Source organism: Schistosoma mansoni, chromosome 2 (genome assembly GCF_000237925.1).
Source record: "Schistosoma mansoni strain Puerto Rico chromosome 2, complete genome".
Lineage (NCBI taxonomy): Eukaryota > Metazoa > Platyhelminthes > Trematoda > Strigeidida > Schistosomatidae > Schistosoma > Schistosoma mansoni.
Genome location: NC_031496.1, coordinates 20,847,134 through 20,859,094, shown reverse-complemented (window position 1 = coordinate 20,859,094; position 11,961 = coordinate 20,847,134).

Genomic DNA, 11,961 nt, shown 5'->3' with positions numbered 1-11,961 from the left:
TGCTTCCCAAATATATAGAAAATATAAAATATTTTCGGATTAATATGGATCCTCAAATAATTGCTAGTGATTATATTACTTGGTAATAGCGAGTAGTGTAATTTATGCTCTTATATTTGTGACCATATTTAAACCTTCGAATATAAACGCCATCTCGTAGCTCTATTAGTTTTCCCACTAAGTGCGATTTATTGATTACTGGAAGACCTTTTAGATGATACCCCGACTGATCAATCAGAAAAATGAGTTGATGAAATGTTTTGGTAGTTGGTGCAGAACGTCCTTATTAATAAGTGGAAAACATTTATTAATACATAAGACAAAATAGAGTAGTGGCGAGATCTCTTCTTGAACGTTTTATTCTTAAAAACTTTGAGACTAGTATTATTTAGTTTATTTATGAATATCAGTAATCCAAATGATAGGCTCTCGCATCCGGGCAACTCGATATGTTTATCCGTGTACCTGCTTCTTTGGAGCTATACCGGTCGTTCGAATCGCGTTTAGTGTACTTCAAAATTGGTATCAGTAAATTCATGGAAAATGCTATAAGGGAGTGTATCATAAATAAAGAATAAACTGAGCGTTGGTTAGAATTATAGCAACTATCCTACAATCAATTTTGAGTATGGTCAATTTTGGTTAAGCCTTTTCACTAACTTACTTAACAGACATCATTTGGATAATAACAATTTGCATATTCTTTGTACTGTTACGACCACTAGAGTACATGACACTAGCCAAAATGATCGCTTCAATATCATTTGATGACTCTACTCTTCCCCATATTTGTATGCACGCAAATCCTATTATCAGCCTTTGTTTTGTTTTGCCCCTTTATATACTACCACCACTAAATTAATTACTTCTATGAATCCGGTGTTCATCTTGTTGTGCTAACAAGGTATGGCAACTTGGACCGATGCATATATGTGCCTGGTCCTACGTTGTCGCTGACTGACTGACTGACTGCTCCTTATTCAATTTGACTATAAATTACCTATGTAATTGCTTGCTCGCTTACTGACTGCTCAATGCTCGCTGATACTAGCTCATGTGCTTGTAACCTTCTAGCCTTAGTCATTTGCCAATAAATTGTAGTTGCCGCTTCTCTTTGCCTTCTGATTTTACGCACCGTTAAGATGGGTATTATAACGGTTATCGAGGTGATCGATTAACGAAGCACAGCACTACAGATTGTTATAAATAAAAATAATATATTTGTAATATCACGATGAGTAGAGAAACTAAATTTTCAAATTTTCTAACTTTTTGTGACTTAGTGTAAGCCACTTCTTTTTTATTCTCTAAAAAAGTGACTTACATTGAGACAAAACTTCAGAAAATTTAAAAACTTAGTTTTTCTACTCATTGGGATCTTACAAATATATTATTTTTATTCAGAACAATCTACCCAATGCTTAGTTTATTCGAAAATAACTATTAATGTTTGTTTAACATATACAGCACTTCTGGTTATCTTATCAATCTCTACAAAATTCTGTTTCCATAGTGTAAGTCACCACCATAAAAAAACTGAAAGCCCTTGACGGGCGTTTTGTCTTATTATGGGACTTTTCAGAAGTGCTCACCCATGACTCCGCATCGCGGATTCGAAGCTAGACATTAACACTGTTGGATGCCGGCTCTGCAGTCAATAAACTAGGCGTTCACATGTGAGACCAGAAGTTCTGGGCTCGACTCAGTGCAGGGTCTTGACTGAGTATCCATGAGCAGTCCCATACTAAGAGGAAGCGGCCGTGCAGTGTTTTCAGGTTTCTAATGGTGGTCTAGCCAAGATTAGTTCATAATTTAAATTGAAAACTCTACAATCTCCACATCTCCTGTTTTTCAGTTTCGTAATAGGAATAATACTTTTCACACCTCAGCTCATTTTTTTTATCACCGTAATCGATAAATTATTGTCATCATTAACAAACATTATAGGTTATCATGGTAAGTTGTGTATAGATTTGGGCTTGTACAGACTAAAGAATGAAACAAATGAAATGTCTCTTCGAAGAACCAATCTGTTTCTTAAACAGTAATTTAATTGAAATTCGCATAAAGATCGTGACAAAATGTTCAGGAGTTGTATTTCCCAAATCTCTAAGAAATACAATAGGTATCAGTAAAATAATAGTTGATCGTTTTTAAGGTTTTTCCTAGTTAGAATAAAATTATTTCTATATTGCACCAGAAGCAACCTAAAGGTAAACGGTACTAAAATATTGAAACCCAGATAATTGTTTTGTTATTACTTCTTCACAAATCTATGGTGAACTTTAAAATTCTAGAAAATCATCACATTTTTCCCTGTTTTGTAAATCATTTACCTTCTGTTATTTTGGTCCAAATTTCTACATATGTATTAAATGTGGGAGTTGTTTTCAGTTGACATCTTGATTTTCAAGGAAATACCAAAGAATATAATGTATACATTTTACTCTGTTAATTCTAATAATTTAACAAGTAACAATAGGGAAGTTTACTTTATTTCTCATGGATAACAAATAACAGTCTATTTGGTTAATGTGAACAAGTTTCTTGTCTGTTGACAGTTCTCATAAGGTATTATATCAAGAAATTGTAATGGTTAAGAATTTGGTAGTGCTACCTAATTTTCAATCACTATTTTCTTTTTTCTCGGATGAGCAAGACTCATAAATAGGTTTGGAATTTTAAATACAATAAGCTGACCTTTTATTCTTCATTAAGTTGAACTATGAACTCACTAATTATACAGAACACACCAACTTAGTAACATGCGAGTGAGATAAATAATTTATTTAATATACTAGACTTTTCTTATGATACTATCAACTTCTTATATATGGAACTTAGCGAACTGCTCTTGTCTTGACTATAGAAACAATTTTAGATCATATGCAGCCGAGTGCGATAAACGATATTTATTAGTTGTCATCACATATATCAGCCGCATGTCCCACCTGTGTATTTGATAAACATTAAGTTCCGAATGCTGATTGAAATGAGAACTAAGATTTATGTATGATGTTTTAATCCGTAACTGTACTAAGTGATCACGACTAAGTAACCAAGACCTACGTGTGAAAAAAATACTTTATTGATAGAAAAACCAACTAGAATAACAGTCTATGGTGTTCACAAGATTAGTTATTCCATGTTGTCAAACTTTTATTTTTCTAATAGTTCATACCAAACCCATTAGGAGAAAAAAATGCTGACAAGGTATAGTGGATAGAATCATCACAACAGACGACAATCCCATTGATCAACTTTATATTGTTTTCCTTAGAAAATTCTACATGTGGGCACGAATGTTAGTGTACTACGGATGAATAATATCCGACGTTTTTAACAGATTTTGTTTTTCATATTTGGTACGGTTTAATCAAATGAATCACACTGTTTTTTTTAAGTGCAATCGGTTAGACCACAGATGACTCATATTTTTTTCTCCGTATGATGACCGGATTATTTCCAATCACTTCATTTATTGCCTTACAACACTAACCTGATATACACCCAGAATGTACAGTTGGATTTTCAATAGCGAAAATACTGTACATGTATGAAATTACTTACTTGAACTTTAAGCGTGCTTCATCAGTTCAGCTGTTACATTCAACTTCTTTCTGGAGTTTAGTACATTGAAACTGTTCATGCAAGATTACTACACATTAAATCAGTGTATGTTTTATTATTGTGCTTCTTCAGTGTTCCATTCATTTTACCTACAATTATTTTACTCGAGCTCCTCCAGTAGTACTGTTAAGCCAGAATCTATGAGAAACTGTAGTGAAAAAAAATCATAACTCGGTCCGTAATACCTTATATGCTCCAGCCAGTAGTGGGCGATATGATAGATGAATAAACTATCCATGTAATTATCGCTCAAGACAGTAGAATTTTGATAAAATAAACAATATAAGATTATGAATCAAACAAAGTATTATCAAACCTTACAATCGAAGTTTGAAATGATAAATTAATGGAGCTTACCTGTGAAAACTGAATACCTAGTGTTATTAAGAAAGAAAATGGATTATGTCCTTGATTATATTTTTGGTATTTTTAATAATCGAAAGTTCTAGTTAAAAGTTATCCTAGTTCTTTTTCGCTGATCAGCTTAATCCAAGTGAGTGGAAAAGTTTTTTTCTGGCATTTACACTATCTTAGGTTAGTTAACAAGTAAACACTATAGTTACTATAGTTGTCTAGCCCTCATTATCTTTTGCTGAACTTGAGAGATTTCAATTTGAAACGTGAAAACTGATAGATTGTTGTTTAAAATGATAAAGAAACGAATTTATTTTAAAAGCCAGTGTAACTAGTGTTTATTACAATGTTCTAAATTTCGATATAATAAGTTTGGAAACTATTTATTATATGAAACTACTTATCTAGTGAACAAGAACACAATTGAGGACAATCGAATGTATTTAAGCACAAATTACAGACAATCTCGCTAAATGCTGATAACCATACAATGAACAGTTAATTTGTAAAATAACAATCAATTGTCTCAATCTTCACTGTTCCTTCTGTAAATATCAGTTCATCTTCTCTAATTTCATTGTTCATGCATTTTCCTACCAATGGTGCTTCATTTAAATTCTTTCCTTATCGGTCTTCTGCCAAAATACATTATATGTCTGACCATCGCCATATACTACTTATATAGATATAAGTAGACCACGCTACACTTATTTCCAACCAGTTTTCTTTATTTGAGTCATAATCCAATAAGTAGTCTAATCCGTATAAAAACTATTTACCATAGATTTCTTTTATTATAAGTTCGACATGACACAAAGCTAATATTGTGTTAAAATCTTGTAATTATTTATAAAATAAGAAAGAATTACTTTACTGAAAAGAGTGGATGACAAATTAGGTTATTTCATTTCTTTTACTATTTTTTAAAAAGTTAGACTAATCACAGCACGATCAAGAATAAGTTCATAGGCACTTGAAATATTTTCAAACGACTTAGGTATAATGAATAGTTTGTTTAGAATTTTAAAGAGGCCTTGAATTAACCAGACGAATAAATTTACTTACTCAAAACTACTATAGATTAAAGATTTTATTGATTTAACTCAATAGAACAGTTCAATCTATCAAATCCTATAGTCGTTCGAGTATCTGATGTTAGGAATTTAGCTTACTATTAAAATATAATAAATCCGGATTGAAAATCGACTCTGTGATGCAGATACATCCAGCTGATGAGTCTTAAATAGGACGAGCCAGGCGTTCTGGATTTCAGTGCTAACCACATTCCATCTGTTCTATATTAAGTGCCTTTCATAATTGTGTGAACACTGATTTGACTAAGAAAAACAAGTTATACTTGAAACATTGTTCAAGAGGAAATTTCTCTGACAGGACAGTAATCCTGTGTTCACTTGTGACTTGCTTCGAGGTTCTAGGGAGAAGTCCTGACCGGTAGAATTTACGATTGCAAAAACTGGAATCATACGATCACGATGCTATATCTCAAGTTGATTGAAGTTAGAAATGCTTATTGAGGAGTTCCACACCAGGATGAATCAGTTGTCCATTGCTCTCTAGTTTCCAGTGGTACTTTAAGTGAGATCAGTACGTGACGAAAACTACTTATAAATCTCTACATTTTTAGATTAATACTTCTTGTTAACACATCAAAATCACGAAATTCAGTGAATAGATCTCCTTCCAACGAATCCATTTAATTTTTAGTAGTATTAGGTCATTAATATCATGTGTAATTATCGTATTTTGTGGAACGCTGATTTGTTGTGGCTTGGGATACTGATCGGTATGGCCTAAAATATCCTCAGTCAGATCAGTGACACTATTTCATGAATTTACACACTAACTAATGAACAGTAACCAAGATCTTAACGCTTATTGGTCCTTGAGCCTTTTGTGATACATTACTCAACCAGAAGATGCCGATAAGAAGCAAATTAGTTCACTGTTGTATCCAGTTACATCTAATCATGACTCAAAACTCACATAATACTATGCATGAAAAGACCGACCATACAGCACAAAAAATAAATCAAACCTTGAGCGAAATCATGCCGTAAGTGATAGAGAGCGGACTAAACAGTACATAACTACTCATCAATAGTAAGACGTACAACGACAGTCAATAGATTCAATGAAAGCTTGGGACAAAGATAATATAAAAATGCAGTCATACAGTCATTTACTAATTATACCATAAAGATCTAAATAATATTCCGAGAAAGAGCTCCGAAAGTTCCAACTTTCCCAATATTTGTCCCACTGTAATGAATGTTTAATTACATTGTTTGAATAAAAGTTGTGGAGAACTGGTAGATGCAATAACAAAATTAGCCTTAATTCACAAGCATTATAAGCAAAGATGGATGGTGGCTAGCAGTGACATCCGAGACGCGTGTTTCGTCCTATTTTGAAGTCGTCAGCTGAGTGTACGTGCATCCCAGAGTTAATGTTCACTCTGGAACCCGAACCCAGTAGCTTTCGCTTCAAACGCCATCGCTTTATCCACTCAGCCACTGAGTCCTGATAGCCACTTGCTTGTGCAATGTGGTAAAGTCTGAATTCACTTGATATTGTTTGTTTGAATCTTCTCATTGATGTTTAGGACTGCAATTGATCAGTCAATTATTGGCATCTGTTCATACTATACGTACCGATCAATTGCAGTCCTAAACATCAATGGGAAGATTTAAACAAACAGTACCAAGTGCATTCAAAAAAGTTTTAAGTAATTATATAGTTAGGCAAATCAACAGAAGTTAATAATAATTTTGAATAAAATGGACAAAACTCATCAGGTTAATCTTTGTTGATTAGAATACAAATGAACTGAAGAAGAGTGGATATAATGAAACAAATTAAGCGAATAAAAAAAGATAATATTTTACCAGTGCAAAGAATGAGAGAGAGAGCTTTCTTTTTGAAAACATAAAAAAAGTTTTAACCATTTAATAACTATAAATTTAGTATAACTAAAACAAATTGAGCTGTTTTTGTTTGTTGAGCAATATTAGGGATGCCTTCCAGATATTTTGTTTATCAAATGCTGGAAAATCATACTTTTAAATATCTTTATTACTATGAAGTCCAGTTTATTAGGAACGTAGTCTTGTAGGCTAGTGTACTCGATATTATAATCTAATCCTTGAATACCTCCATTGAAAATGTATCGAGAAGAATGTATATTGTCAAACGTTAAAAATTTGAAAGATCCCATTTCCACCTTTTTTTTATATAACTGAATTATTGTGCTATAACATTAGAATTATGATGTTAATTCTGTTGAGATTTCAGCAAAAAAACATCATTATGACTAGTCAGATGTTGGTTTGTAGGTCATTTTCGTCGTCCTTTTAAAATATGTTATTGAACGTGTTCTATTCACTGGATGATCATTTTATTTTTCTATGATTTTGTTGCAAACGTTTTAATATTTATGTAACTCTTATATTATAATAATATTTGTTATTAACTGAGTCAAATGTTTTATGGTTTTCTGTCATGAGATTTAGAAGTTTAGTTCATTTATTTTTAAAATTTTAAAAACTTGACTACTTCAAATATCTAATTTGATCTATTTCTAGTAGCTTATATTTTAATATTTATTAATTATTTATTTTAACACATAAATATTGGTAAAAGGGGGCACCAGATATATATGCTCCACACAATTGTGTGAGGGCTATGATACTGTGCAGGTGCCCAGACCTAAACAGATAGGCTTCTTAGTGGGCCACACTCCGAGTCTTTGACATAAAGGTCTGATCCACAAGGCAGTGGAGCATCGTGATGAGATGCAGTCCCATGGTAGCCGGTGGCCAATGAATTGATTCATACACTATTTGTTCCCTCAGGATAATGAAGTCCATGTGCATCATTGGTTTGGAATCAGGGTTTTCCAACTTCCCTATGTAGACTCACCGTGTCCACCAACCCGGTTAAAGCGCCGTAAATTCGCTTTTCGTCCTCTCAATTTCGTAAACAACACCCCGGCTATGAGAAGGCAGTGATTAGGACTTCCCTTGTAGAGGCTATATAAGCGTGACCGTGTGAGAGCATTTCGAGAGGGGTGGTGGCCCCTCCCCACTCTCGGCCGTACCAGGGCATTTGGGGGCCATATTTTAATAAATGTCTAATTGTTTGATACATTGTATATCTTAATAAAAAATATGAGGTTACTGTGAAATGAACTACATTGGTTAGTCGTATTTTTTTACTGTTATTAGTTTGAATGTTACATTTGTTTTCTTAGGAATTTATACCCATACAAGGTGGGAATATAAATGACTACAAATGTTGGCTACGATAATTTACATGGCAACATACCAGATAACCTCTAGCATTCATTCATACATTCTAAAAAAGGATTCACAAACATTTCTAATTCTTATCAAAAGGAGGTTTTATGGAGATTTTAGTAATTTTATATAGTTGAGATCATGGGTCAATTGAAGCTAGACCACCATGGAAAACCTGGAAGCAGTGGACGGCCGTTTCGTCCTATTGTGAGACTCCTTAGCAGTGTTCATCCACGATCACGCCTCGCGAGATTCGAAACCAGGACCTATCAGTCCAGCGCGTGAGCGCTTAACCACTAGACCATTGAGCTGGCCGGCATCCAACGGTGTTAATGTCTAACTTCAAACAATCCACGAAATTGAGCAACCATTCACCAATGTCTTCAGTGAGTTGATATCTCCCAACAGACCTGGTTGAACTCCACTGGTTACTGCTTCTAATTTTTATAATTGTGTTTACTCTTAGTGGTTCTGAATTCCCTGAGTTTTCTTTTTTTTTTCTTTTTGAACTATCAATAATTCACAACCATAATTTGATTTTGATGACCGTATTACATTTAGTTTAGAACGTAAATAATAGTTTACTTTTATTCTTGAAATTTTTAAAAAAACAGTATTATTAAGTTGATAATTTAATAAATCAATTTCATCGATTCGCTTAATGTATCAATAAATTATTTAAATGATTTTAATCGATTTCTTTTTTTGTTGAAAATCTGAGATTCTTATTTACAGTCAAGTATTACATTAAAGTATTTGAAATTATGAGTATTATTCACTTAAATATTGATTACTACAGTAACCTATATGTATATATAATTATTGAAATGTCAAATCGATATTACACATGTTTGTTTACTTTAGATTCTGATTTCAACCATGAATTCAATATTGTTGTTTTTTAAAAAATTTAGTTTCATCTTATAAGCAAAGATAGATGGTGGCTAGCAGTGGAATTTAGGACGCACATTTCATCCTATTTGGGACTCATTAGCTGGATGTACCTGAATCACAGGGTTGGTGTTCACTCCAAGACTCGAGCTCAGTACCGTTAACTTGAAACGTCATCGCATTATATACTTAGCTACTGAATGAACATCAACTCTGGGATGCAGGTACATCCAACTGACGAGTCCAGAATAAAGCGAAACGTGCGTTCTGGATTCCACTGTTAGACACCATCCATTTTTGCTTATAATGCTTGTGACTTAAGGCAAAACCGAGGCAATGCACACAGTATGCACATATGCCAATAGGAGACTAATCAATTGCAGTCCTAAACACCAATGGGGAGATTCAAGTAAACAATACTATGTGAATTTAAGTTTCATCTTATTTCAAAACACAAGCCATCGATAATTGTGCGAATATTTGAGTAATATGATTATATTCATCTAATCTTATTAATATTACTTCCTTGTATTTCTGTGGTAAGGGCTTTCTCATATTATCCTGAGTAAATAAATTTTGAGAAAAATTCTTAAAAAAGCTCAGTATAAATGTCGTTTTTTGAATTACGTAGGTGGAGTTACAAGCGATGGTAAAATTGTAGTATTTATAAAATCAAGAAATGCACCTAGCTTATCTTGACCAGTCAGTTGTTAATCATTCAAAAAACAAGACTAAGCCTGGACACATATCCGTTAAAGGTATCATACTCTAAACTCTCTCACCTAGAGCAGACTATCAAAAGAATGTTTAATACGCCGAGTAAAGACACATAGATCACATTATCTCAAAGCTACATGGTAGACGTGATGTAAATGTGGGTGGGTTATAAATAATAAGCGAACTACTCGGCTGTCCAAGGTCACCGTCCATACGTTCCTTCAAATCTGTCAGCCTATAAATAAGCATGAACGACAAACAGTCCCGTTTAACTTTTGGCAGTAAAGCTTCTCAGACAGTCTTACCTTTAGATAGTTAGTTCGTCAAACGTTAAGAACGTGACAGTGACTGATTCGAATCACAGAGTATAACAACACCATAAGAGTCATGATAACAATACCGCTGAAAACGTAGTTCCAACTAATGAATCGGATAGAAGAAAGAAAAGTACAATCTTATATTATAAAATGGATATATCTGCTCAACAGCAGACAATATTAAGCCAGTGTCAATAAGCTGTCAAACTATAGATTGTAGCTATTTTCTGAACCCCAAGTAATAAATAATTACGTAGATTGATGACAAATCTTTTTCTGAAGGCCCCTCATCTTCTTTCGACTAAATCTTATCCTAACTAGTTTAGTGCATTGAGATAAGTGGTGGCTAGATATGAGTGATATATGTCCCAGCACAGATTAACCGTTCATGCCTCGCATAGGACCAGAATGAGAAATTCTAAACTCTAGTAACCTGTAATACAAACTAATCAACATGTTTCTTTCATATTTAAGAGGTGAGTAATATGTATGAGTTGCAGTGAAAACATACACTGTCTTGCAAATGTATGAGGTGGATGGGTTTCAAATGATAGTGACCATGTTTCTTCGATTCCATAGTTCTCCAGTGTTAAGGAAATATTGTTTTTAAATAAGTAAGAAAATCTTAAGCAACTACCCTTGAGGAAACTTAACAAAACAATGAAAGATAATACAAACAATTAACTCTGATGCTTAATTGTTGTCTGAATAATTACAACTTTTTTGTGACTTAAACTGACCAACATGGATTTAAACAAGCTAAATCGACCATTTAAAGTGATGTGTGGCGCATATGTATCTGGTGGCACTTGTACCAATATGTATGTGTTTAAGTAAATAAATAAATTTAAAGTGATTAGAGTTGTTGGTTGATGTGAGTAACTACTTAACATTCATCATCTGAATTCGTTGTGAAACTATTATATTTAAGGACTTGACTCCAACAGATACTGATTAATTTAATAATTGATTTTCAGCAACAACAAATTTGTTCAAAACAAACTACTTAATATTTATAAGCTGTAAAATTCGTTCAAGTACACACTATTTTTAACTTTAGGGATAATAATCGTTCATTTAAAAGTACCTGGGCAGCATGATCAATGAACAAGGTGGATCTAATTCAGACGTAAAGGGAAGGATTGGCAAAGTAACGGCGGCATCCTTACAGTTGAAGAACATATGGAACTCGAAACAACTGTCTTTCAATCAACATCAAAGTGAGAATCTTCAATGAGAACGTCAAAACAGTTTTACTTTGCGAACCTGAAACATGGAGAACTATCACAACCATCAAAAACGCACAAGCATTTGAAAATAATTGCCTACGCAATATACTCAATGTTCGTTGACTGGATACCATCAACAACAGCCTACTGTGAAAGAGGACGAACCAGCTTCCATCTGAAGAAAAAATTAGGAAAGGACGATGAAAGTGGAAAGGATACACATTGCGGAAGTCATCAAACTTAATTACGAGGCAAGCTCTAACTTGGAATCCTGAAAGGAAACGGAAAAGAGGAAGGCCAAAGAATACACCGCGCCGGGAATTGGAAGCAAACATGAAAAGGATGAATAGCAACTGGAAAGGATTGCCCAGGGTGGGGTTGCATCGAGAGTGCTGATGGAACGCCCATGGTCCTCCACGAGGGGCAACAGGCGAAAGTAAGTAGAAGTTACAGAATTAGGAAAGAATTTATGGAGTATCATGGTAAGATTGAAACGATACATTTTCG